Here is a 26,839-nt window from a genome sequence, read left to right on the forward strand (position 1 = left end):
AATGTGAAAGCCTCCTAAATAAGCACTGTAATAGTGTAAATAGTGCAATAAGAGGAACATAAATATAAGAACAGGACAGGTTTTTGGTATACAGCCAGTGGTGGGGGTAGTATTCAGATCATTTACAGTAACAGTAATAACAGTTGCAATACCCTGATTTACAAATATAAAAAAACAAAGTTCTTACTTCAGTAAAAGATAATAAAATGTGTTATCGACAAAATGTACAGAGTATTATATGATAATATATCATGCTGCATTAATCTGTAAGCAGCATTTTACTGTTGTAGCAGGTTGAGGTGGAGCTAAATGTAACTATTTTACACATTACTTGGTAGTTTAATCTATAACAATAATATTTTATATGATAAATTTACATGTAAATTACTTACACTATACATCCTATATACCACTTTATAGACTGCGCACATGTACATATTATTTTGGTTCATCTGCACTTTCTCCACCATCTCATTCATGTTCGTCCATATTTTCATGTCATTTTGAAAGACATCCCCAATTTTAAACATTTGGCAAACCTAGAGTCCTTCAGTTGAGTAGCGCTGTCCATCAAACGTGATATTGTGACACATTTTAAACAAACAGCGTCCTGACAACGTTATAATCACCTCCTCTGTGTTGTTCTTGTGCTGCACCGAAGCATTAACATGTGAAAGCCCGCAGTTCCTGTGAACTTATTTGACCTCTGACCTCTCCTCTATGTCTCGCAGACAACAAATAGCCGCAGCTGCGATGGAGGGTTCCCAGTCGGTTCTCACCCACAGACTCTGGTTCAAATTGACGGGGCCCTGTCTGCTCCGAGGCAACAATGAGTGAGTAAGAAGAAGCGATTATTATAAGTGGCCCTGACTTGTTTTGACCAATAATGACTTATTGAGACATATTCTTCATGCTCTTATACACTTCACATAGTTTAAACATAGTGGAGGCTAGACAAGTGTGAGCAGACACATACATGCATACACAGTGCTGATTAACAGCAGATAATAAAAAAGACTTATTTCTGGAAAGCCGATATTTGATAACCTGCAGAGGGTGCTGCGTTGAAATGAGAGAGATAATATGACAACTAATGAAACTGAAGAATGTGAGTCATTTTAACCAAGCATGTGTTGTGTTAGCTTGCTGGTAAAGACTGTTGCATTAGCGATATCTATCATATGTATCTCTCTGCTGATATATTTTCATTGCTGATAGACATACAGTAGGTTCAGTTATTCAACATTCACCATCTTTATGTGATATGTGCAAAAACCTTTCCTATGAATTATGATAGTTGTTGTTAAATGACACAGTACATTGTAGGTTAATAATATCATGTGTTCCCTGTAACAGGAGACCTACAGTGTAGCTGAGGTAGAAAATATAAGCGTTTACTTGTTAGTTCAGGCTGTTCTCATACACCGTTCGTAGCTATACCTATAAAAAGTAATGCACTGTAATTCATGTATATCCCACAAAATCATTTCATATCTTAATGGTGAACCAAGAAGTATAATGAATGCGTAGAGAAGAGGTCCGGTGGATGGGTGGGTCAAAAAACACCGGACTTTCACCCAGGAGACCGTTGTTTGTGTTCCGTGTGAAACCAGAAGTCAACGTTGATTTATGTCACGTTACTTCTGTACTTAAGATATGCTACTTCAGTAGTTATTTTAACCCAAACCAAAATCGTTTCCTAAACCTAACTAAGTATTTTTGTTGCCTAAATCATTACCAAGTTTTTACCTGTGAAAAAATAAGTTTATTTTGAAAAGACTGTATGCATGTAATGAGCGGAAATTGACACGTGTTGCTGGAAATTCGTAGGAAAACACACGAAAAATGAGGAATAACTTTTCTAAAGATATCATACGAACCGTTGTATGAGGATACGTTGGTTAGTTCAACATAATGTGCTCTTATTTAGCTGGATAATGAAACAGTGGTGGAATCAAAAGTTTTCCACTTCCTAATGAATGTGTAGGTTCTCGAGGTTCCTAAAGACAAAATATCACAAGAAATTACGCAAAAATTATAGTACAGTCTGACAAAAGATACATAATTTCATATAGCACAAGTATGTTTGTTCTGCTTTCCTGGTCTGTTAATCACCATGTTGTCCAGTACAGAGTCTACAGTATTTTTTGATCATTTGTGCATTTGAATTACTATTTAAATTTAGCAATTTGTACCCTTAAATATGTAATTTTATGGCTCCGTACCGGATCCGTTCGTCTGTAAGTCTGTCCATACATTCGCACATCCGTCGGGTCCATTCTGGTGACCACGATATATCAGGAACGCCTGGAGGGAATTTCTTCAAATTGGGATGGATGAACTTATTAGATTTTGGTCGTCAAAGGTCACTGTCACCTCACAAAATACGTTTTTGGCCATAACTCAAGAATTCATGTGCTAATTATGACAATTTCACACTAATGTCTAATAGGATAAAATTATGACGTGATGACATTTTGGACAGACGTGGATATAAACTGCAACTTGACTGGTTAGCGGAGGCATACAACCACGATGCGGTTATTCTAGTTGACCTTGTATCATATTAATAATGTATTTTCAGAGGTAAATATATACAGTAATTCACAAGAAAATAAGCAAAGATTAGAAGAAAGTCTGACAAAATATACATAATTTCATATAGCACAAGTATGTTTGTTCTGCTGTCGGTTAATGTGCTTGACCACCAAGTTATTTAGTCAACAATATTTCTTGATCTTTTGCCCATTTGAATTACTATTTCAATTGAGCAATTGGTACCCTTAAATGTATAATTTGTATGCATGATTTATGTCCCTGTGCTGCATATGCATGCCATGCAAGCTTCTGGTTATGAGCACAACAGCTTTTTTTTTTCAAAATCAAAAAATAACACCTGACACATGCAGGAATCTTTTTTAATGGCCCAAAACCTTCATCGCTTTCACAGATATATTTGATCATTAATCTGTTAATCTGTTTTTTTTTATGGAGATTTTTCCACTCCAGCCCGCCAGAGAATCACAAAACATCTCACACATGTTCACACGGTAAACACACACATGTGCCAGACACAGACACATTCCTACACGCAGTCCTGCACAGCCGAGACTCAGACATGCAAACGACACGGGTACACACTTTCTCACAGCACCACCCAGACACACACACACCCACGGTGTGACGCAGACAGTTTGAAGGGCCTCATCTCGCCTGCCTTTCTTTGCCTGTCTGCTCCGTCTGACCCAGCCTTTTTATATGTCTAATTAAGTAGTCAGACCCTCCAGCGTGCCATGACATGCTCATGGCTGATTTCTAGCCATGTTTTGTGCCTGTGTCTTCGTCTGGACGGATCGGTTTTATATCGCAATCTATAAGATATTGTTTCCCCATCGAGCTCGCCGCCCCCACTGTCAATGGTCTGGGAGAGTGGAGGGATAATTCACAAAATGTTCAATAGCACCCACTAGACTGTTTTTGTGGGAAACCAGCGAGTGGATGACTTTTAGACAGGGGGAGAAATTTAAGACAATGTTCATTTGTGTAAAGGGGTTCAACTGAGCATTCCCATGCATGATCGTTGTCACGCATTTATGAGCTGAACAATATGTGACAAAAAAGGAAAAGTCAAGAGACTCTTTTTCAAACTGTGTGGTCAGTCTGGACTGTTTTTGCAGAAGTCTGTGCATATTTCTTTAAAAAATTAGCCGTTAAGTTGTGATGTGCGTCCGTTTGCGCGCACGTGTGCAGAAATGCATTTCCACGGCTCGCTGGGTACGGACGACACACTTCATCCTCCGGCCCGTCCCCTCGACCCCTCCTGACTGAGTCACGACCTCTGAGCTCTCATCAAAAAGGAGGTCAAGAGGTTAAACTCAGCATACCAGCAGGTCAACAACCTCTTTATCCGGCTTTGACCCCTCACCCCTCACCCCCGTCGCTCTGCAGTTTAGGAATGAACCGAGGAGCTTGTTCTCATAATTTAAGATTTCCAAAAACTCTGATTGAGCTCAGATGCTTTGGAAACCTGAAACAAGCTTAAAAGTTAGTAAAGAATTAGAAGTAAAGAACATCTTTACTTCTACTCAACTCTAGTGTTTTGTGTTTCTCTTGCATCATGTGACCACTGAGTGGTGGAAAGTAACTAAGTACATTTACTCAACCACTGTACTTAAGTACAATTTCCATTTTTTATGCTTTGTATTTCACTACAATTCAAAGAGAAATATACTCCACTGCATTTATTTGGCTGCTGTAGTTACTATAGTTACTTCAGATTAACACTTTACAGAAAAAACACATGATAATATTATAAATTATAATGCATTGTTAGAGATTAAAGCAGTGGTTTCCAACCTTTTTGTCTTATGACCTCTCACAAAAAAGCAGTGTTTAGTTAGAGCTCAGTTACAGTTTCACCAAAGACACATTTTCCCTCCAAACTTCTCACATGCAATTCATTTAAATAGCTGATCGAGGCCCAACGAGGAAAAATGATGCAATATTTCACAAAAAGGCAAAGATTAGAGAAAAGTCCAACAAACAAATTAAGTTTTTTCTTCTTTCTATACCCCATTAATCATCTCACAACCCCTCGGATTTATCTTATGACTCTTTGGAGGTGCCCGTCCCCTACGTTGGAACAAACTAGACTAAACTACCAAACAGTAAAAGAAGATAAAATAGCTCCATCTCAACCAGCTACAACTGTAAAATGGTATTTACATATTGATGCAACAATCTAATAATGTCATATATAATAAAATCAGTCACGGGACATTTTTCTGCAGAACGAGTAGTTTTACTTTTGATACTTTAAGTATTTTGCTGATAATACTTCTGTACTTTTACTTGAATTGAATTTTAAATGCCGGACTTTTTCTTGTAATGGAGTATTTCTACATTTTAGTATTTGTACTTTAACTTAAGTAACGGATCCGAGTACCTCCTCCACCGCCGACTGTCCATTTTTAGGAAGAATTAATGGGATTAGATCAGGATGGTGTGACTCTATAAAAACTAAGCAGCAGGATGTCGCAGGTGTCTTTATGAGAAATCTCAGCGGCCTGCGAGGACACACAACAACAATCAAAAGGGTTCAAAGGTCAAGCAACTTGTGGATTTAAAAGGCCATCGAAGAGGGTCACACAGAGCAACGCACTCACACACAAATTCAAACAGTCAATTGTTTGTAGAGAGGTGGTGAATTAGGGAGGAAGTGACCATTGTCCGTCTGCCCCGAGGTCAGAGCGCTTCATGTCACACTTAATTTCTGACCTTTAACAAGCCGAGGAGGACCGTAATTTATTCAGTGGTTTAGGATGTCTTTTTTTCCAGCATGTACTGTACATTATATAGTTTAATACCCGGAACAGGAGGATGCTGTCTGCTACTGAGATCGATTCAGTCAATTTCCTTCATTTATTAGTGTGTTTATTACCAATAACATTGCTTCTCTATCTCGTCTACACTCTCTGGCAAGCAGGCAGGACCTTTTTATAGCCAGACATGTTCACATAGGTTTTTAATAATGTAGGGTTGTGTTTGTTCATATTGTAAGCAATGCAGTATATTCATATTAGGGCAGTTGAAGTCACATTTCACGTCAAATCTTTCAATGCTAGTGTGGATACAATATCATGATTTTCTATAACCCCTTTAAACCCTTTTTTCATTTAACAAAGGGAGTAAATGATAAATCCTGTTAAAATATAAACATCTTTACAATAACTTTGGCTGAATTTAATGCAGTGTAAAATGTAGATATCATTTAAATCACACACCGTGTAATTAAAAGAATAAGAAAACTTACATTTCTTTGGTCTTTTACAGGTTAAATGAGTTCAGATGCCTTGAAAAAACACAAATATGTTGAAAAGTCAAAGTTTGTAAAGATTGAAAAGTGAAGAAGCAACATTGTGACTTCTGTTAAATAGTAAATCTTGTGTTTCTCTTATCGTGTGATCTTTACCAAAATAAAACTAAAATTAACTAAAATTAACTAAATAGTTATTACTTTTCATTACGCTGTCTGATAGAGATTATAAGTAAATGAAAGTGCAAATCTGAGGAAACATTTGATGCCAACCTTTAGTACTTGACAGATATATAGTGCTACGGTTACACCTGTAAAAGTATTCAGAGGTTCAATGCCGTCCTCATTCCCACATATTCAATCAACAGATTATATCTTCATGTATGTCAGAGAACTGAAGTGACGTTAAGACCATTCATATCTGAATATTTTCTTCAATATTTAATAGACTTTTGTTCAGAGCTGACACAATCAATCGATGAATCGGTATAGATGATCGACAGAAGATTTTATATTTAACTATTTTTTTCTAGCAAAAATACCATACATCCCCTGTAGCTCCAGTTTCTCACTTTGTGAGCTGCTTTTCTTTTTTCTTATGCGACAGTTAATAGAATATCTTTGGATTTTGGACTGTTGGTCAGACAAAACAAGCAATTTGAAGACAGTAACTAAAGCTTTAGGAAATAGTGACAAAATAGATGATTAATCTATTAATTGAGAAAATAATAATCAGATTAATTGATATGAAAGTTGTCGTTACTTTCAGCCACACTTTGGTTCTAATTGTCAGTGATGTGAACCTGAATCTGCTGCATTCAAATAAAGTTTTAAATTAAATTTGACCTTCATGCTTCAGAGATGAGAGGTGAGGTGAGATGAGATCTGAAGCGACCAGCTTTCAGATAGTTTCATCTCCGGTGAGTTTCACCACAGTAACAGGTAGATTTAAAGTTATAGACAGAGTTCAAGTCAGACGTGATTCTTTCAGAGAGTCTTCATCACGTCATCATGCAGACGAGGATTTGCCGTTGAACTTGAACCCAGTCCCCTCGCACCGCCGGATTTCACGGTGGCAGCCTCGAGCCCTCCAGCACCTCCCCCGTCCTCTCTCCCCCCTCAGCACCATGCTCGTCTTTGTGAAGCTGTCTTCCTTGACTTTCCGCATCCCCCGTCTGGCCCTCTGCAACCTCTCTTCCATCTCTGCCCCCCTCCCCTCCCGTGCAGCCATTCTTCACTCCCGGGTTGGGGGGCTCCAGGAGACGGCCCGCGGGGACTCGCAATACAGAATGCTAATCAGGCCCTCGGCGGCACTTCCCACGATTTTCCTCCCAGACATGAGCCTTTGTTTTGTTATTGATTCCATTATAATCAGACGGTTCCCGTAACTTTCCTGCTGTCTGGAGGCCGGCCTGCAGCGCTGACTGCAGCGGAGGGCCTACCTGTCATATGGCCCTTCTCACATTCACTCAGGATTTATGTTTTTACAAAAACAATGCAAATTATCATGTCTACAAGATCTGTAGTGGTACTTGTGTTTGCAGTAACCGTGGGATACCACCCTCTTTTAATACACTGCCAGTCAAAAAGGATCAGTCGCCCCAAAATTAGCATTTTTGTTTAAATTTTAAAGAATATCATTTTGAATTTACTGCAAATACCCCAGAGTGAAATTAGAAATGATAGACTGTATATAGGCTCCGGTAACAGACAGCTAACTGTATATTTTGTACAGCTGATACTAGTAGTGTGTCTGCCAGGTCTTTTTAATCAGATTTTTCCACATGCAGTTTGATGCAAGATTGTTCAGATTATTTTTTTTAACCTTTTTTTTAACACAGGGTACAGGAGATTAGTTCATACGGGCTCTTTTACGTCAACGTCATGTTAACACTTCAGTAGAAAAACAGATGCAAAATAACAAGAACAGCAGAGTCAATTTAATAAAACTGACAATAAAAAGGTCCAGCCTCAGTGAAAACCATCACAGGTGTGTAGAAAATGGTTATTGAGACTGCTGCACTCTTAGATCGGTTATATAATCATATACAGTACTTGTTTTTGGACAGTTTCTCTTTAAGGTCATCTTTCCTAACTAAGAGTAACAGCTGACTGTTCAGTGTTTTAGTATATTATTTATTTAAATGTCCCTACTAACTGTTAAGCTCTTAAATGGTAATTTACTGAAGGAACATGTGAAAGGTCAACAAGGTCAACCACAGGTTAAGCCTGTATTTGTTAAAACATACAGACGGTGGTCTTCTATTTTGTTTCATTACACTGATTATGATTTTTACAATTATATATATATAGGGGATTTCAAGTAAATACAATTTAAATCATAAACATTACTAAATTCACAGATTTACCCAATCTATACTCCTTCTACATTTGTGTTTACAAAAAGTGTAATTACAGTGAAGATGTTTAACCAAAAATGCTAAAATAAAGAGAATTAGACCGTTACCAAAAGCCAAGTACCGGTCACATGACCAGAGCACAGCCAATAGGAACGCTCTCTTAATGAAATGACCTGTGATTGGTCAAAGTCTTCCGTCACGGGCTAGATTTTTTAAAGCCTGAAAACAGAGCCATGAGGAGGCGCAGAAGTCTAGTTATCTCTCAGAACACTTGAATTACAATATGCTGAGAGGTTATTACGGAATTTAGCACAATGATGCCAAAAACATTCTGCCTACTGAAGCTTTAATCTTTATGTTGTTTGTTCTGTCAATTTTGGGCGCCTTTAATGATGGACAGCTTCATATATCGATGCATGAAGAACGCAAAACAATTATCAAAATACTCAACATTCAAACTTGGCAAGCCTTTCCAAAACATCAAATTTATACTAACCTTAGTCATCCCGTTATCATTTCTGTGGAAGAGAAGGAGAGTTTGTTCATTACATACGCTCTGATGACCACCACACACTGTGAATGATTCGTATCCGTCGTGTTATGCGTGAAATAAACAGCTCAGAAACCTTCTTCCTCGAAACCTTTACCCCCAGAGTGTTTGTGAGCTGAACGAGGAGCTCGTCCCTCCAGATGTTTCCAGATGCTTCATGCAGCACGGCAGCAGCTGGATCCACTGGCCTGCGCCTCTTTAAGAGCAGCTGTGCCACGCTGTCCCAGACGCAGCACATCATCCAGATGTGACTGTGATTTTCCTCTGCGAGTGTACAGCGCGTGTAAACATTGATCAGTGATTGTGTTTAGTGTTCATGTGAGCATGTTGTTCTCTGTTCACTGCTGGAGCGTTTCTACCTCCGGACTGTTCTAGCGAGGGTTTTGTGTAATAAGTTGGTCAGTTTACATACCTGTACAGTTATATTGAATTAAATGAAGTAGTGTACAACCTCGTCGTGATCCTGAATTCATAAACGGGCAATAAATCCCAATAGAGACAGCTCAACTTTAAACATATATCAAAATAGTTTAATCCAAATGGATCCACTCAACCTGAATAGTTTCTGAAACTTTATATTTCTAGGTCCATCTTTAAATTCACAGCATGGCTGGTTCCTCACAGCTAGCTCATGCATTAATCATTAAATATACCAAGATTATGTAATTTAACATTTTCCAGTCTCATACTTCTGTGTTAATGTAAAGGGAAATCATCTGTCTGACTACTGGCATCATAAATATCACTAAACTCATTCTCTACCACAGACAAATCTGGTTGGATTTTTAACAGAATTTGGGGAAATGATGCATCACTGTTAACTTGTATTTACACATGACAACGATTTTTCCCCACACGTCACTCCAAAAGCAGGTTAAAAATGAGTGTGAATCGAATGTGTGAGTGAATAAGAGTCACAGGCTCCAGTTGCTGGGAACAGCTGGGTAGGAAAGTAAGCGAGTCGAATGTCTTTACGACTACCCCTCTCGGCCATTGAGCTTCTTTCTATGTGGCTGACCAACACGTTCTCATCCCAACTCTGCACACTCGGCACGCTTTGTCACGCCCCTTGGTGTCACTTTATTTTTGGCATCAAAACCACTTAGTTAGGTTTGGGAAAGAACTACATGGTTGGGATATAAACTACTACGTTTGTAAAGTGAAAATTAAGCTGAACGTTGTGAACGAACAGCTGATTGTAACGTAAAAATGAAACGGGACTCAAACAGCGGCCTCCTCGATGAAAGCCTTGTGTTTGTTGGACCCATCCACCTCCCCTCAAAGCCGCCGTGTGTCTTTTCGCTTTACGTCACCACACTCCCGACGCACTTTCTCTAAGCGTTTATTGTTGCCGCGGATGGGTTTACATTGTAGTTAATGGAAAGCCTGGTGCGTCTCATACGGGCGCTAAAGGGTGCCTTGTGCGGCGGTATTACATGCTGGCAGCCGTGACAAAGCCTCGGTATTTGGCGCCCTTGGAATGAGAACGGGCTGGGCTGACGGTAACAGTAAAGGACTGTACTGGATGACACACATAAGAGGAAGTGTGTAACTGACCTTCTCTTTAATAAATTAAAAGAATTGACTAATAGCAACACTAATAGATAATGTATTGAAAACAGCTCGATGGTAGTGTACACAAACACAGCCCCATGAAGAAGAGCCTGCAACAGTAGGAATTAATCCACATCACATGTAAAGTCTGTAAGGAAGTTCATTTTATAGTGATTTTTTTTCTATGTGTTCTGCTGTGTGTATATCTGTATGTTTCTGTGTTGTACTGGCTGTGAAAACAAATCTCCCTCTGGGACAATATTAAATCTAAATCTATAAATGAAACTCTGTGCAGAACAATTATCACTTATTTTCTGTGCGTCTACTGTGGGAGCTGGAGGTTTATTTCTAAATTGTTGCACTCTGTGTGGATATTTACATGATTGAGGGACTAAACTGGAACAGACTGAGCACTTTTTTGTAACCTTCCTGATACGTTAGCGATGTCAAATGAACTAAGCTGATTTTAAATGTGCCATACTTATTGATTTTAAAATGTATTTAAATGTATTTACACAGCTAACTAAGCAAAATGTGCATTACCTTTTTTTGTTCAGTATGTGGATGATGTACTGGAGAAGAAACACAATGCGGTTTTGTAAATTTTGACGTAATTTGATGATTCAACAAATTTGTGAAATAATGATTGTGTCACGGTTGATTCTACATCCTTTACGTTCTCATCATAGATTTAAAAAAAACAACTCTTAGTACCTTTTAACACACAAACGTAGACCTCAGAAATCCACACATAGACAGTTATTGTCTCTTGTAAACATTAATACTTTTATTGATTTAAATTAACTGCAGTAGAAACAGTTGCATAGTAAAAACACATTAACAGCAGCTCATGTGCAAATCCTGCTTATAACACTCCTGAAACAGTAGTTCAGTGCATTACAATATGATCAGTTATTCCCTCGAAATAGTATTCAAACTGCATAAAATCTATTGCACAAGCTCTCCACATTAGATCAAAACAAAATCCCATGCATTCATGTGTTCATATTGTCAGAGGAGCTGATTTAACAAATGAAATGTGGAATAAAACCAGATTTTAGTCTCTGAGGCTGACTGCAATTACTGATGAAATCAATAGAAAGACTGTATTCATTGTTTCTAATGAAACCTAAAACGTAGCACACACACACACACACACACACACACACACATTGCACCTGTGCTCATAATAGTTCATGTTAGTAAAACACCACAATTCTCTCACACAAACTGAACCGGTACATTTAGCTGCTAATGTGCAAACGTATACCATACAATTCATGTGCAAACACTAATACACATAGTGCAAACTTAACAAAACCTCCTGCTCATTTCTTTTGCATAGATACAAAAATAAAATCAAAATGTATTTTTCTATTGCACAAAATGCTTCCTGCAGTGATAGAAGCTCTCTAGATTAAATGTGTACACTAAAAATAAGAATATAATTTGATAAAGATTTAATAACGATATTGTACACAAAATAAAAAAAGGTAAAATAAAATGTGATGTACATGATAAGTGGCTGTAAAAATAGAGCCTCCATAAGAGCTGATTTAACCACCAAATCATTTAGCATGTTAAGGTTATACAGCCCTTAAATAGAAATGTACAAAATATAGTTATGAGATGAAAAAAATGTGAAACATGTACTGCATGTGTCTAAAAAAACCTCAACTAAATAAAACTAAAAAGTCAAATAATCTGAACGATTGATAAACAATTCATAGTTGATGGATGAATTCCATAAAACATTTATCACACGAAAAAATAATAATTTCAAATGTTTCAAGTAATCCAGTCACACAGATTGTCAACAACTTGATTGAAACATGCAACATTATATATATGAGACAAAGAGACTAATTTAATTGTAAGCTGAAATAATTAGAAATAAGTAGGATTCAAGATATAAATGAGAAAGAAATCAATTTAAAAGCTACGATTTAAGATCTAAGATAAAAACAGAGAATAAATTGTTAAACTAATGAATAACGCTAAAAATTTAAAACACCATAGCAACTATTTTTACAATCATCTAACCTTTTTTTTCATTCTTTTTTAAATTTGTTTTAATATCAAATGACAGATTTTTTTGTGTGCGTGATCGAGAGAGAGAGAGATCTAAGCTCTGACCTACATGAAAATCTAGTGCAGATGTTTCCTGAACAGCTGTGCAGAGCATTTCCCAAGAACACCGTGTACAACAGCTCACTTTGCCGTCCTGTACGCTCTGTTCCAGCCTCATGATGGCCAACTGTCAGTTTTGTACCGCTTGTATCAAAGTCTTCTGTCGTCATTCAGATAAAGATGTTCTGCTGTAGAGGCCGAAAACGGTCACTTTTGTATCCATTACCAGCTTTAACACCCGGTCGGTTTAACTTTGTCCTCTTGTTGTTGGAGACGGCTGTGTTCACAGAATCCGTGTGTTTCCTCCCGTATGTTAGCGGTTAATGACGTAGTCCTGTGTGAAACGAACATCGCTGGACTCAAAAGTCACAGTCCACAAGAGCGGAGAAGCAAAAGGACGGATGATTCCCAACTCCAGACTGATCCGAAACCTTAAAAAGAAGAGACAGAGGAGGCGTTAAAAACATCTCATCTCATTCAAGAAGATCACAGAATGACCAAAACATATAATCACTGTTTTATCATTAATGTCCTGATAAGATGTACAGTTTCTGCAGTATGTGGAGCAACAGAATATACATGTGTATGCATTTTTAATACGGTATTCAAATGATGTTGGTGAACCAGTTGGCTCAATTCCCCAGCTGCTCTACTGTGTTCAACTTTACTGCATTTACAGTACACTCTCGAACTGGAGACAACTATAGAAGATATTGATCCCAGGAGACCATCTTGGTTAATTAAGGCTCAAACGTACTGCATCCACACATGCAATTAATAACCTAACACACGTGTCCTGCATGACACACACATCCCATATTACTTGTGAATAATTAGCCAGTTCCTGTTCATACTTAAAAGCTCCTAAAGATGTTAAATATGTGGAGGGATTGCAGCCGGATTTTGAGAAAACCGATCATGTGCACAGACTCAAAACATTTGTAGGACTCTGAGCTAAGTCATGCATAATTTAACACAAAGCTGTGTGTTACTGTTTACTGTATCGCCTACGGAGTGGCCTTTACTGTAAGCTCCCATTCACTGCTCGTAGATTACACGCTAATAACAGAAGGAACAAACTCAACACACAGAGATAAAATATGTCCCACCCCCAACCCCCTAAAAACACCAAACTCCAAAACAACCATGCCAGTCTAGACGCAAGCTGCTCTTCCAATCACCAACATCAGACCTCCTCTCCTTCTCCATCTCCTCTCCTCCTTCTCTTCCTCCTCTCCTCTCCTCTCCCTCCTCCTCCTCCTCACCCCCACTATCATTGTCTGAGCCACCAAAGTGTTTTTTCCCACGCTTTATTTTTCTCCGTCCTGTTTGCAGCCAGGCAGGAGGAGGAGAAGGAGGTGGGGGTGGAGGGGATAGGGAGTGAGGGGGGTGGGGGGGTACGAACTGATGAGGTCGCCATGGCAACCCCACATTGGCATGCCCCTGATTGGACTATGTGGTGGCTAATTATTCAGCGCATATGCTTAAAAAAAACAATAAAGTAGGACGTATTGAAATGCAGAGCCGAGCATCGCATGGTGTGTGTGATTAACATATGAGCCCCGCGCCGCTTTTGATGAAAGACGCCTCAGTTTCATTGCTCCTCTTACAACTTAAATGTTTAATTTTATGTGCATGTTAAATACATAAGGATATATCTTTAACATTCTTCTTTTTTTTCCCATAAATTTATTTTTTGTTTGCGAAATGTGAACTTTTTGTCATGAACTTTGTTTTTTTGTTTACTACTTAAACTTAATATATTTATCTCTTAACGGGAAGATTAATAATTCACATAAATGCCAATTTACATGAGGATCAACGCAAAACTTTACATTGAAAAGCTAGAACAAAAAAAACAAGAGCAGCATGCTAATGGCAGGCCTCTGAGCACTGGCATGACAGACAAATCATGTGCGTGTGTTTGCATGTGTGTGTGTGTGTGTGTGTGTTACAGGCAGTGGGGATGGAGGGTCTGCTGTGTGAAAGAACCCGTGGGGTAGGGGTTTGTATATGTGTGTGTTTGAGGAGGGGATTGGGGGGGGTTACGTTAACAATGGCCGGCATTGTTTACCAATCTCCCTCGTCCATTAATCAGGACGATCCGGCTCTAATTGGCGTTTTGGTTAAGCTGGTCTCCAGACCCCCGTTCCCTCCACTGGCCTAAATAATGGCGTTACGCCACAAGTGCCGCCACACATTGGGGAGGACAATGTGCCGCTTGTCTGAGGGTCCAGGATAGGATCCCCACCCTCTCCTCTTCCCCTCCTTTCTTAGCGCCCCATGCACCCCCCCAAGATAAACCTCACACAGAAACACAAAGAAGGCCTCTCACTATTGAGATCTCACTGTCGCAGCCTCCCTCTCCTCGTCTGTCTGCCCCCCCCCCCCTCTCTCTCCTCCTTCCAGTCATTCACTTACTACACTTTTTCCTCCCTGAACTCATCGGTCCCTTGCTTCTAGCGGTCGTGGTGAGAGTCGCAGGCTCAATGGTGTAGGTCATAAAACCACATCGAAGAAGGCGATCCTCACTTCCTATTCCCTGCTTAAAGGTTGGCTAAATCCTAAATCCTAAAGGTTTTCACACTTTTTGATAATATTGTATGCTTCTTTAAAGTTAGGACATTTCTCAGACTTGTAAAACCATTTTAAAACCTAAAAAATATGCACATGAAGCTCAAAGTTAGGCCAGAAAAGTTGGCATGATGGGTTTTCATCCCAACAGCAACAAAACGAGAAGTAACTGTGTATTAATTTAGAGTAATTTCCAATTAAATCCCAAAAGACATTTATTTGATCTCTCCTTATCTGATCCCTTTTAAACCCAAATTCATGATCATAGAGATAAAAATAAGGCCAGAAAATGTGACCTGTTGGAGACGTAAGGGTTTCATTCAACAGCTACGAAATGGGGAGAAGTGATGGTATATATATTTTAGATTATTTAAATGTTATTTCCAGTAAAATCTCTAAATTCCTCTGGTTCAGAAACGAGTGACTGTTGATGACCCTGTGTCAAATAATCCATACGGCATCAAATATTCTTCTACAAGCCAAATAGGAAGTCTAGTGCCACGTGAGAGAGAACTAAGTGTGATAACAAGCGGAGATTTATGAAGACCACCATGTTGCTAATTACGGCTCCTTGTGGGTGTCAGGGAGCATGTAGGTGTTTTCTTTCTCTTCCACATCATCAAACAAAGCCGTCTGTACGCGCCTGCAGCGTAAATACCGTGTGAATGCTCCACATGCAGAAATAGAAATTATAACTCTTTGTAATCAAACGAACGATCTAATTAACGTCCCAGAAGCCGAGACGTCGAAAGAGTTTTCAGGGCGCCTTGTGGAAAATCCACAAAATGGTCGATCGTCGGAGTCTGCAGCGTGACGACGGGCACGATGAAAGCGACGCAGGGAACCGCAGCTGCCCTTAAAAATGCCAGCTTGCCGACACTCAAAAGCCACTGGCTCTACGGCTTCCTCCTATCTCATCCCCTTCCCGCGCGTCTCTTGGGGCGATCTCTACAATTAACACACTGGCAGTAATTAACACTGTCTTGAGGCAACCAATGGCGCGGAAAGGATCGGGGCCAACGTGAAGTGGGGGAAGGTGCAGCGCTGGCTATTCGCGTTCCCCCCTTTTTATTCAGCTGCCATTTTGTGCCAGTCTTAACACCTAAGATGGTGGCAGGACTGTGACTTGCCGTGTGGGAGAGGAGGACAAACTGGCAAGGGAGGGGTCGGAGAAGAGGAGGATTATGGGATTGAGGAGGGAGTCTCTTATTTTCATTCTTCTAGTCGGTACATTGCTGAACGGTTACCAAGACAGGCGAGAGAGGGAGGCGGAGAGACAGAAAGAGGCATGATCGTCACATTGGTGCCCTACATGCACACATAGAGGAGGAATTCTCCCACACATGGACACACAAACACACGCACACACACACACACACACACACACACACACACACACGTCAGAGAGGAAGAACAAAGTGTTTATACAGTGTGGGCGCGAAACAAACAACACCCTGTGATGGTCTGTTTGTGTAAAAAAAACGTGTAATTTACATGTGCTTAATATACGCCGCACACATACGAACACACATGTGCCCATGCATGAACACACACACACACACGCACACACACACACACACACACACACAAACAACCAACACAGCCGTTCTCATGGTATGGTCTGCCCCTGAGCATGCAAATGACATTCATTATGCAAATGCATACAAATCAGAACCAACCATCTGAGAATCCAAGCTGGGAAAAAAACGAAAAGAATAAAATTAAATGAATGAGGAGGTGTGGGGGGGGGGGGACCCGTAGAAAAGAAAGAAGAAGTACGTTGGGACGAGTGCGTGGGGAAAGTACAGTGTCAAAAAGCACATGTGAACACATGTGGTCAATAGGAAAATAGCTTATAACCTATTTTTTGTCCAAATAAAAAGGTTTAAAGATCATAAAAAGCTGGATAAATCTCTAATTAAGCTGGACCCATTAACGTATGAAAAAGATTAATGAATGGGAAGCAAGATTTAGAAATTTAAAGATCAATTTAGGATATAAAAAAATCCTGCAGCCTTATTTTCACTGATGAAATGATGGTTACACTTTGTGTTATACGCCACTACAGTGTTGATGGAGCTTAAGAGGTTTGAGAGGAGATTTTTTAAAAAGATTTTTAGTTCCTAGATAGTATATATGTTTGACAAAGTTACATTTAACATGGGAGATGAGATGACCATCTTCCTCGCTGCCTTGTTGCGCCCCACTGATGTCATACTGTTGACTTGTTTGAGACAAAGCCCATTGAGCAGGAAAAAGCAGCAAATCAACTGCAGAAGAGCATCAACTGGAGAGGAGATGCTCCAAATGATGGCAAAGTGCTGCTAATTGCCTCTCGAGGTGTCCTTTGTTTAGTTTCACCTCTCTCACCAGCACTGCTTCTGGAGGACGTGCTCTCTGAAACCACAGAGGAGCTGCATGCACGTTATCTCCCTTTTTATGAATCATCCCGAACCCTGAAACTCACCAAAAATAGAGGAGGATGGTCGTGTGTATTTTTTGCTCCGTGTAAAACGAAGCTTCTGAAGCTACAGCTTGTCCCAATCAGTTCTTGTTCATCTTACAAGTACAACAACAAACAGTTTTCCCTTCTAAGAAAGAGATTCAGGCAAGAAAACTGTGCTAAAAGCATATTTTAGCCAATTAACTGGCATCGATAAAATAAAGGCTAATTAAAAAACAGATTGAGGCCAAATTCTTCCCCAAACAAAGTGCAATTAGACAAAGAAATTCCTGAGTGTGCGGTGTGTGTTTGTGTGTATGTATGGTTGTGCATTAAGCGTGTGTGAGACGGAGAGAGGGAGGACGGCAGAAAAAAAGAGGCCTATATGAGAAAAGGAAAGGTTTAAGATTTTCTAGGATCTTAAAATCAAATGTTTTTTAAAAAAAACATAAAAAAACATTTATCTCAACATCCTATCCAAGTGCTTTGAAACTCTAAACTCCCTTTTTCTTCATCATCTTGAAATTACTGTAGCTCATGCAAGCTAATGCTTCTTTCTTCACTAATTTGTATTAACAGTGATAACAAATCTTTCAGAAACAAAACCACCAAACCAACCAGGTGAAGACTTTTTTTTTTAAGTGTCCTCAGAAAAACCTAATTTGATTTGTGATTAGTTGAGAGGCCTCTAATAAATAAATAAATAAATAAAAACAGGATACAACAAGGTGAAGACCATAAATCTCGGAGGCACAGTGCACCGAGAATAAACCTCTCCAACTGAGCGTGAAGTACTAGCGAGTTATTTCACAGTTTACCTCTCTGGTGGGACAAGAAGGTGGATGATTTACGTGTGTTTTTCGTACTAGACACTATCTGAAAAGTCTATTTTATTTGCACAGTTCGGTCTAATCTGGTACACCGAGCAGAAAATAAGGCTGGTCCTCCGTGTACATTATCTATTTGGGTTTGCGTATAACAGTCTTGTTCTTTAGCAGAAACCGTCAACCCTGCATGGCCACTCACTACAGAGACGATTTATTTTAATTATATCATTACACTTTGTTAATTTGATCCATTTCCTCCTGAGGCGAGATGTTTGGACAGAACAGGAAAGGATTAATTCAACGGGATGCCATTTCTGGAGAGGATAGCAGTTTAAATAAAGGTCACCACTGAAGATTTTTTGTCCAGGAGATAATAAATAAATTTTGCATGTACAAATACAAGATAGTTTTGTTGGTTTTTTTTGCAATATGTCTATCAATAGGAGTAGGTGCACATATTTATTATTAACTGTATTGATCATTTAGCATTTCAGTGTGACTTAAAGTGCATTTTTGAGAAGGACAAAGAACACTTAAATGTTGAATTTATCTTTTTCCATCCCAGTCGACCACTTGATTGACAGCGAGTTGGCATGAGGAAACATCACACTCTACCATCTTGTCACAAGGCAGCACAAGCTATACCCCACCACTACAGTATTACTGTGACCAGATTTTATGTATTCTGTGAAAATGTAATGTTTTCTATAATTCAAATATTGATTATTTGTGTTGGTGAACATTATATCCTCTATGAGAGACCCAACTCCCCTCCCCTCCCTTTAAAATCAACCCTTATGTAACACAGCATCATACCTTCACGTCATCGGTTGGCAACATCCATCGTCCGGAGCCCATTCTTGCTTCTTTTTGTGTGTTTTTTTCATATTTTGTTTTGTTCCTCTGTGCAGGCGTGTAATGGGATTCTTGTTACTTTCGGTTATCTAGCTTTATGAAGAATGTACGTCACTCATACAGCTAGATAACCAAAGATAACAGACAACCCCTCAGGCCTGCGAACACCGCTCTCTGCCAGCAACACACACACACACACACACACACACACACACACACATATACACACACACACACACACACACAACCTCCGAAACACCTGTGAGGACAAACAATGACAGGGGAATGCTTAAAGGGCTAATTCACCAAAAACAAAAGCTACTTTACTCTGTTTTGCACCTATTCCAGAGGTGAACATAATGACAATAATAGTCATAAATCTGGAGTGTTAATGCAGATGATTTATGGCGTGGTGTTAAAAACGCCTCAGTGAAATGAGATGAAAAACAAGCATGACTAAAGATTCACAAGGGATACTGCTGGGAGAACACATTTTCCAAGCTATTAAGTGTCTTTTATATGACTGAAATGTGAATGGGCTCTTGTAGGAATTCAAAACAAAACATTATAGCCGACTATCCAGTGAACTAAAGACAACAACAATAAAGATCTTTATGAGGGGCATTAGAAGCTCGGGCTGAAATAGCACTGAGGGGAATAATTTACACGAAAATATTACAGTATATGGCAGAATGAAAAGAGGAAATCTCTGGAAAATTGAACACATGAACTCATTTTAGTAGAGGTAAATACTCAATTACTATACAAAGGTGTATATAAAGGTATTCAGTCTATTTTAATGTCCAGTCTGGAAGGCAGATAAACCCTCAAACCATGTGCTTAACATTAAGGATTACTTTGCAAAGATAAAATACTGCACTATTTTTTATCCTGAGAATTATTCAAATATTATTAACATAAACAGTTTACATCCTCAAAATATTCTCTTCACATAGTGTTTAGAAAACAGTTCAGTTCAGATGCAACACCAGCTGTAAAGGAAATAGTTTGACATATTGCTTAGGACAAGAAACCTATAACTGCAAAAAAAATTATAAGATGTATGTAGATGATTAGATGAAATTTAAGTAAATGAATAAATGTGTAGGAATTATTGATACGTTTATTTTCATTAATTTATTTTATATTATGAAGCAATGTTTTTAGACCCTGCCATATTCATTATATGTTTAAAATAATATATTTGAGTAAGATATATATATATATATATTTATTTATTTATATACATATTATATATATATAGATATTTATTTATTTATATATATACATATATAAAATATATATATTATATATATAATATATATATAATTCCAAATAAACTGAAGTTAGGGCTGATATACATAATTATCTGAAAATAGTAAAATATTTACACCTATAGCCAAATACATCATTGTGTTTGTTTCTCTCTAAAATGTTATTTATCTATTTTATTATTATTTTTTTCCCCCATAAACAGTTTTTTTTTTTAAATGGCTTTTGGCGTCAGAGGGAGTGACGTCACTAGCATCGCATGGCTTTCAATTAATGCAGCGAGGTGTGATGCCTAATTAACACACACACACACACACGCACGCACGCACGCACACAGACAGATGATGTTCTTTCTCACAGCATCGTGATAAAATAGGCCACTGCCTCCATCCACACATCAAAAAACAAATATATTACAGGCTACACCACCTCGTGCTTTAGGCCTATACATTTTATTTTTTACAACTGCTCTGTGAAAGATCTCAGAGAGGGATGAATTATACAGAGCAGCTTTGGATTTTTGCCACAAAAAAAAAGAAACCTCCATTAGTGGAGATCACTTTGCTGTTTTACGTCTGCAGGCCGTGACACACACGTTTTAACACGAGCTCACGACTTCACACTGATGACTCCCATATACAACCATGAATTCTCATTTATTAATATTTTTATTACCAATTCCCCATGATAGTTTTTAAGCCCATAGACTTTGAATGTTGTGATTAACAGTCTTTCTAATGTGAGTGTATGTGTTGCTCTTACAGAGACAATAAAGTTGTATTTTGAATTCTCTGGCTACAGAAAAGTCTACGTGTGTTTTTTTAAGTCTTTAAAATGCTAAAAATTTGACTTTATTTTTCAAATTGCATGATATTTGATGCCTAAAGCTGTTAGAATGGACAAACTAATTGTCATGTAAGAGTCGTTTTATATTATGACCAATGTGTATTGTGCTGTACCTCTAAATGTAATAGAATTATATTAATAATTAATAATATTAATGCAACAGTTAATTTAATTGCATTTCTTTACTTTTGTGTTAATCTGTTATCTATGAGGTGCTAATTTTAGCTTCCCTGAATTAAAGCAAATATGAAATACTGATCACTGCTGACTGTGAATTAACCTAACTGTATAATTTAACTGTAAATTAAAATCTTTCTTTCTTTTAATTTATATCTGATGCATTTTCTGCATGCATGTACAAGTATACCAGTAAGAGCACAGTATAGCTAAGAAAAACCTGTATTATAATGCATAAAAAATCATAAAGAATGAAAAAAACAAACATTAGTTACGTCCAAACTGCTGACCCTCAAAACTGTGATTCCTCTCCAGGTTTCGTTCAAGGTAACTTGGCAGTATATAGTGAAAAATGTTCTACTTTAATAGATTGTCAGGGAGCATAAAAGGCTGCTGTAAAATGCTACAAAAACCTGAGCGGAACAGGACAAAAAGGATCCCGAAAGGATTTTAAAATGATTTCCAGGAGTAATCAATTAGTTCCACACAGCGTGCTGCTGCTGCTGCTGCTGCTGCATGGTCGCTTCATGTTAGGTGTGTGTGTGTGAAAGGAAGATGTTGCATATGAATTTTCCCTAATTTTCTTGAAGTGCATTGAGAGCTCCTGCAGAGTCATCTGTGTTGCATTGAGTGTCGATAGTAAAAAATCCATGACAAATAAATAAAAAAGTGAGATAATTCATATTCACCTGGAAGTTGGAGGAAGTCCTCGTCTTCATATTCATCTGGTGCGTTTGTATGCACGTTTCTGAGGGGGTGAAAAAGAAAGAATCACTTGAGGATCAATTGCTATTGTTGCTATATTTACAATGTTTATAATGATTATATTTTACTTCATTGTTGTTATTCAATTGATTGATTGTCTATTATACAGGGATGAGAGAGTAACACACAGGAACAAAGAATCTCACTGCCATGTCAATGTGTATGTGATCAATAAACTACACTTGAACTTGATATATAGGGGGGGAAATCCACTCAAATCTCCAAGAAATTAAGGCATCTTTAAAATATAGTACAACACACGGACATTTCATCTTTCTCTCTCTCTCCCTCTCTTTTGGAAAATCCCTGGAAAACCCTGCATGCCTGATGGGAAATCTGCCTACTAGGTCACAGAAAGCACCCAAACTAGTCCAGCTCGTGTCGCTTTGCACCTGCAGCTTTCTCTGACTCTGCAGCAGAGTGATGCTCCAGAGATGCTGCTGCAGACAGAGGACTCCTTTTTAACATTATGTTATAGACTTGTGTCACACATCACAGTCTCCAATACATCTTTTATAACTTGCTATGCATTTCCACCTCTCATGCATGGCTTTATATAGGGGAATTTAACAGGTGTTTTTTTTTTTAACCTGCAGATTCACCTGTGCGGAGTCACTTTTACTGCTCGTGATAAAGCACCGATTCTTCATTTTGGAGTGAACATCCGACTAATTTCTCCTTTGCGACTCCTGCAAGAGCCAATTATGCTGCTCAGTGATGATGCAAAACACCAATAAGTCCCTTTGCACGTGTTTATTTTGCAAAAAAAAATCTCTATTGCATCACTTTAGATAAAGTCCAAAAAAATATAGTAAATAAACTTCTTCCCTTTGTCAGCTATACAGTTCGGCGCAGCTATTCATTCATTCATGGTTTATTTAATAGGGACCAATACAATGTACATAGACAACTTAAAAACAGCTATCTGATGCCAGTATCATAGTGCTTATAGCGGATGCTAATTTGCAACACCTGTCCCTTTTTGTGGGGCTTTTTGTGAAAATAAGAGATTAAAACAGGAATGGGTACAGGAAAAATAAATAAATACAATAAAGCAACACATTTAAAAACATTACATGAAAAACTAGTACAGGTTTGTCGCTGAATTAACCAGGATTTGGTTGCTATCATGTATGCATCCTCCTAAATATATCTAATATTATAGAAAATGTTATGCAATCATTCTAGAAATGAAACCTATATCCATGCATGAGAGGGAGGTCTTACTACCCACTCACACAGATTAAGCAGCAGGCCTTATGTAAGAGCTCTCCTATGCTGCTGGCACCGTGCTGGATAATCCCAGGCTGCAGGAAACAGCACGCTGCTGGCTTCATGTACAATAATCACCTTTTGCTTTTTAACATGCAACCTTTTTTTTAACCCCCCTCCACCTCTCCTATTTAGCCCTTTCAGCGCGTAATCTGTTGACAGCAAACAGGCCAAAACACAACACTGTTTGTGCACCGCCCGAGGCCACTCTGACACTGTTGTAAACCCATGCAACATTGTGCAATTACACTTCAGTAAAATCTGCAATACGTGCAGGGCTTAGTAGTAAAGTCGTTGAAAATGGTGCAACATGAACTTATGTAATGGGTAATAACAATAGAGCATATATATATGGCTGATCCTGGGTCAGCATCACTGGAAAAAAAGTCAAATTCAACATTTTATTTATTGGTATTAAAGACACTAAAACCAACCTATGTTGCCAAAGCAAAACTTAAAGTTGAAGAAGAAAAAGCTTCTCATTAATGTGGTATTTTCTGGGAATCATCTCTTAAAGGTCTTTAAAAATGTAGGTTAGAAGGATGCAAGAGAGAGAGGAAAGGCATAGCACCATTCTTTTCCATTAATATTAATAAAGATGACTGGAAACTAATCAATAGGCCTTGTGGGAGACAGGAGATCACCTGGAGGAAAGGCTATAACTCAGAGCTCTCAAATTCACTCCCATGTTGATATTTCAGTAAACTACCTTGCACATATACTTTATAGTATCTATAGCGCCAACCAAAAGTGTCTGCAGCCACAAGTGAAACTACACGTCTGTGCTGCCATCAGATGATGCTCAGCCTTTATCTCACATGCTGCTGCTGCACCGTTTACACCTTAAACCTTAAAACTGCTCTCACAACAGAAACAAAAACCTCACTGGAAGATAATGTAGATTTAGTTATTGAAGCATCTTGGTGTGGCCTGTAGATCCTCACTTATTTACACAACAGGGTTTAAAACACAGTGTGTTGCAGCCTATACATAAACGTGCATTCGTGAGCTCGCCATTTGTTTATTTGTTTTGCACAATTTAAGACTATACAACATAACAAAAATGAATAATATACAGTGCAGGAAGAGGCAAAAAACCCACTGGGCTTATCTGAAGCCTAGTGGGTTTTTTTTGCCTCTTCCTGCACTGTATATTATAATATAAAATCATCTCTCCATGCAGGTTTAAACCTCACATGCCACACAAAAACCACCACTCATAATATACAAAAACAAGCTTCTTACTATCTCTTCCTCCTCAGGTGCAGCAGCCATGTAGATCCTCACTTATTTACACAACAGTGGTTTAAACACAGTGTGTTGCAGCCTATGCTCGCCATAATAAAAAAAATCATCTCTCCATGCATGCAGGTTCAAACCTCACATGCAACACAAAACAAAACACTCATAATATATAAAAAACACGCTTCTTACTGTCTCCTCCTCATGCTGGTGCAGCAGCAGCCAGCTTGCATTGGGTTTTGGATGAGATGAGCTCCTGGTTAACCAGCAGGTCCCTCTGGACGTGCAGCATGCTGGGAGCCAAATGAGCGCGTTCAGGAGCGTCAGTATTGAGCTTTGTGACGACGGGCGCGTCCATTTCTTCAAATCTAACGGGTCCTCTCCCGTTTCTCTCCGTGCATTTCTGTCCTCCACATCCACAGCCCCAAATCCTCCCCTCTCCAAACCCGAGGACTTGGGGCTGTCCAGCTCCGGATGGCTACATCATCTCCATCTCCTCCTTGTCTCCAAATGGTTTAACATCTCATTTGTCCTCAATCATATACGCCCTCCAAGGCCCACCCCCTTGTGAGTCAGTGAGGTAACTCTGTTCCCACCCTCTGAGATTTTTTGATATTATGCAAGACGACCAATGTAATTATAATAAGAAATAAGAAAACCCACAGCAGCGCCTCTCACGCCCCCCAACAGACGCATGCAGAAGTGCATGGTGGCACCATCATGTTCATTCATCCACCTAAACATCACTCTATAATGCCTCAGTTGGAATCAGAATCAGAATCGTGTTTATTGCCAGGTGTAAGATTCAAGATTCAAGAGTTTAATTTGCCATTTTCACTTAAGTACATTGGAATTCTGAGCAGTTTACACCAAGTCAGCTTTAAGAAAAGAAAAAAAAGGTAGAAAAGGCACAAGGTAATTACAGTACAAAATAAGTAGCACAATCAACTACAACACAATAAATAAATAAATAAATTATTAAAATATAAAATGACCATGTTAAAAGAACTTGTAGCTCTCAAAAATATTTAAAAAAAGAAATAATTAATATATTTCAGTGTAAGAGGTATACACTAGGAATTTGCTATGGTTTTGTTGGTGCAAGTAAACAGTATAATAACAAAAGAAATAAAAATAAGAATAAAAAAATTGAATTTCTACCAATATACAATATACAAAATAAGCTATAAACAAGATATAAACAGATAGTGCAAATATTGCCGGTGTGCAAACAATCAGGTATCAGAGGGAGAGAGAGGGGATACAGTAGGGGGTTGGTATTGAGAGTGTATGAGAGAGTCAGTAAGTCAGTTAGTGTGTGTGCTTTATCTGCATGACTTTATCATGTTATCCCGGTAATATCCCTATATATATATCCATATAATAAGGACTTATAGTTGTTCACATGTCAGTAAATATATATTAAATAAATCACCATATTTCTGTTCCTAGGATCACCAGCCTATTTATAAGTTCTCATTAAGGTGCTCATATTGAGTTTATGTTGCATCATGGTCCTACTTTGGTCTATTTCCAATGGATATTTAATCTAATCATTTCTGCTGTCATATTTTATCCTATAGTAGCACATTTTTAACATTGATTGTAGGCTAATACTAAGATTTATTCATGCATATATAGTGCAGACTTCACTATTAACACATCATTTTCAGATGGTTAAATGTGAAAAAGTCATGTCTTTTGGCTTCTTCTCACCCAGAATTGACATGTCATATATACTATATCCGTATAATACGGACTTAAAGCTAGTTTTTTACATATCAGTAAATATATATCATATAAATCATATCACCATCGCCTATTTGTAAGTCTGGAGTTCTCATTAAGGTGCTCATATTGAGCTTATGTTGCATCATGAACATCATGGTCCTACTTTCCAATGGATATTTAATCTAATCATTTCATGCTGTCATATTTTATCCAACAGTAGCACATTTTTAACATTGATTGTAGGCCAATACTAAGATTTATTCATGCATATATAGTGCAGACTCCACTATTAACAGGAGAACATATCATTTTCAGATGGTTAAATGTGAAAAGTCATGTCTTTTGGCTTCTTCTCACCCAGAATTGACATGTCTCAAAGCTGTCTGCAGCTGAAACTTTGTAGAGACAGACTCGAGAGGCGCTCCT

At 38.4% G+C, this 26,839-nt stretch overlaps 2 long non-coding RNA genes across 2 annotated transcripts; one reads left to right on the top strand and one right to left on the bottom strand.

The window, feature by feature from the left end:
• Positions 1-729: 729 nt before the first annotated feature.
• On the top strand, positions 730-18,140 carry LOC141754624 (uncharacterized). Its single transcript, XR_012590689.1, has 2 exons — positions 730-833; positions 12,727-18,140. It is a non-coding gene; the product is annotated as an uncharacterized LOC141754624 (long non-coding RNA).
• Positions 12,701-26,199, bottom strand: LOC141754623 (uncharacterized). The gene is made up of 4 exons (XR_012590688.1): positions 24,875-26,199; positions 22,093-22,151; positions 19,070-19,367; positions 12,701-12,840 (listed from the first exon to the last, which is right to left on the bottom strand). It is a non-coding gene; the product is annotated as an uncharacterized LOC141754623 (long non-coding RNA).
• Between the last annotated feature and the right edge of the window lie 640 nt (positions 26,200-26,839).

Source organism: Sebastes fasciatus, chromosome 17 (assembly GCF_043250625.1).
Source record: "Sebastes fasciatus isolate fSebFas1 chromosome 17, fSebFas1.pri, whole genome shotgun sequence".
Classification (NCBI taxonomy): domain Eukaryota; kingdom Metazoa; phylum Chordata; class Actinopteri; order Perciformes; family Sebastidae; genus Sebastes; species Sebastes fasciatus.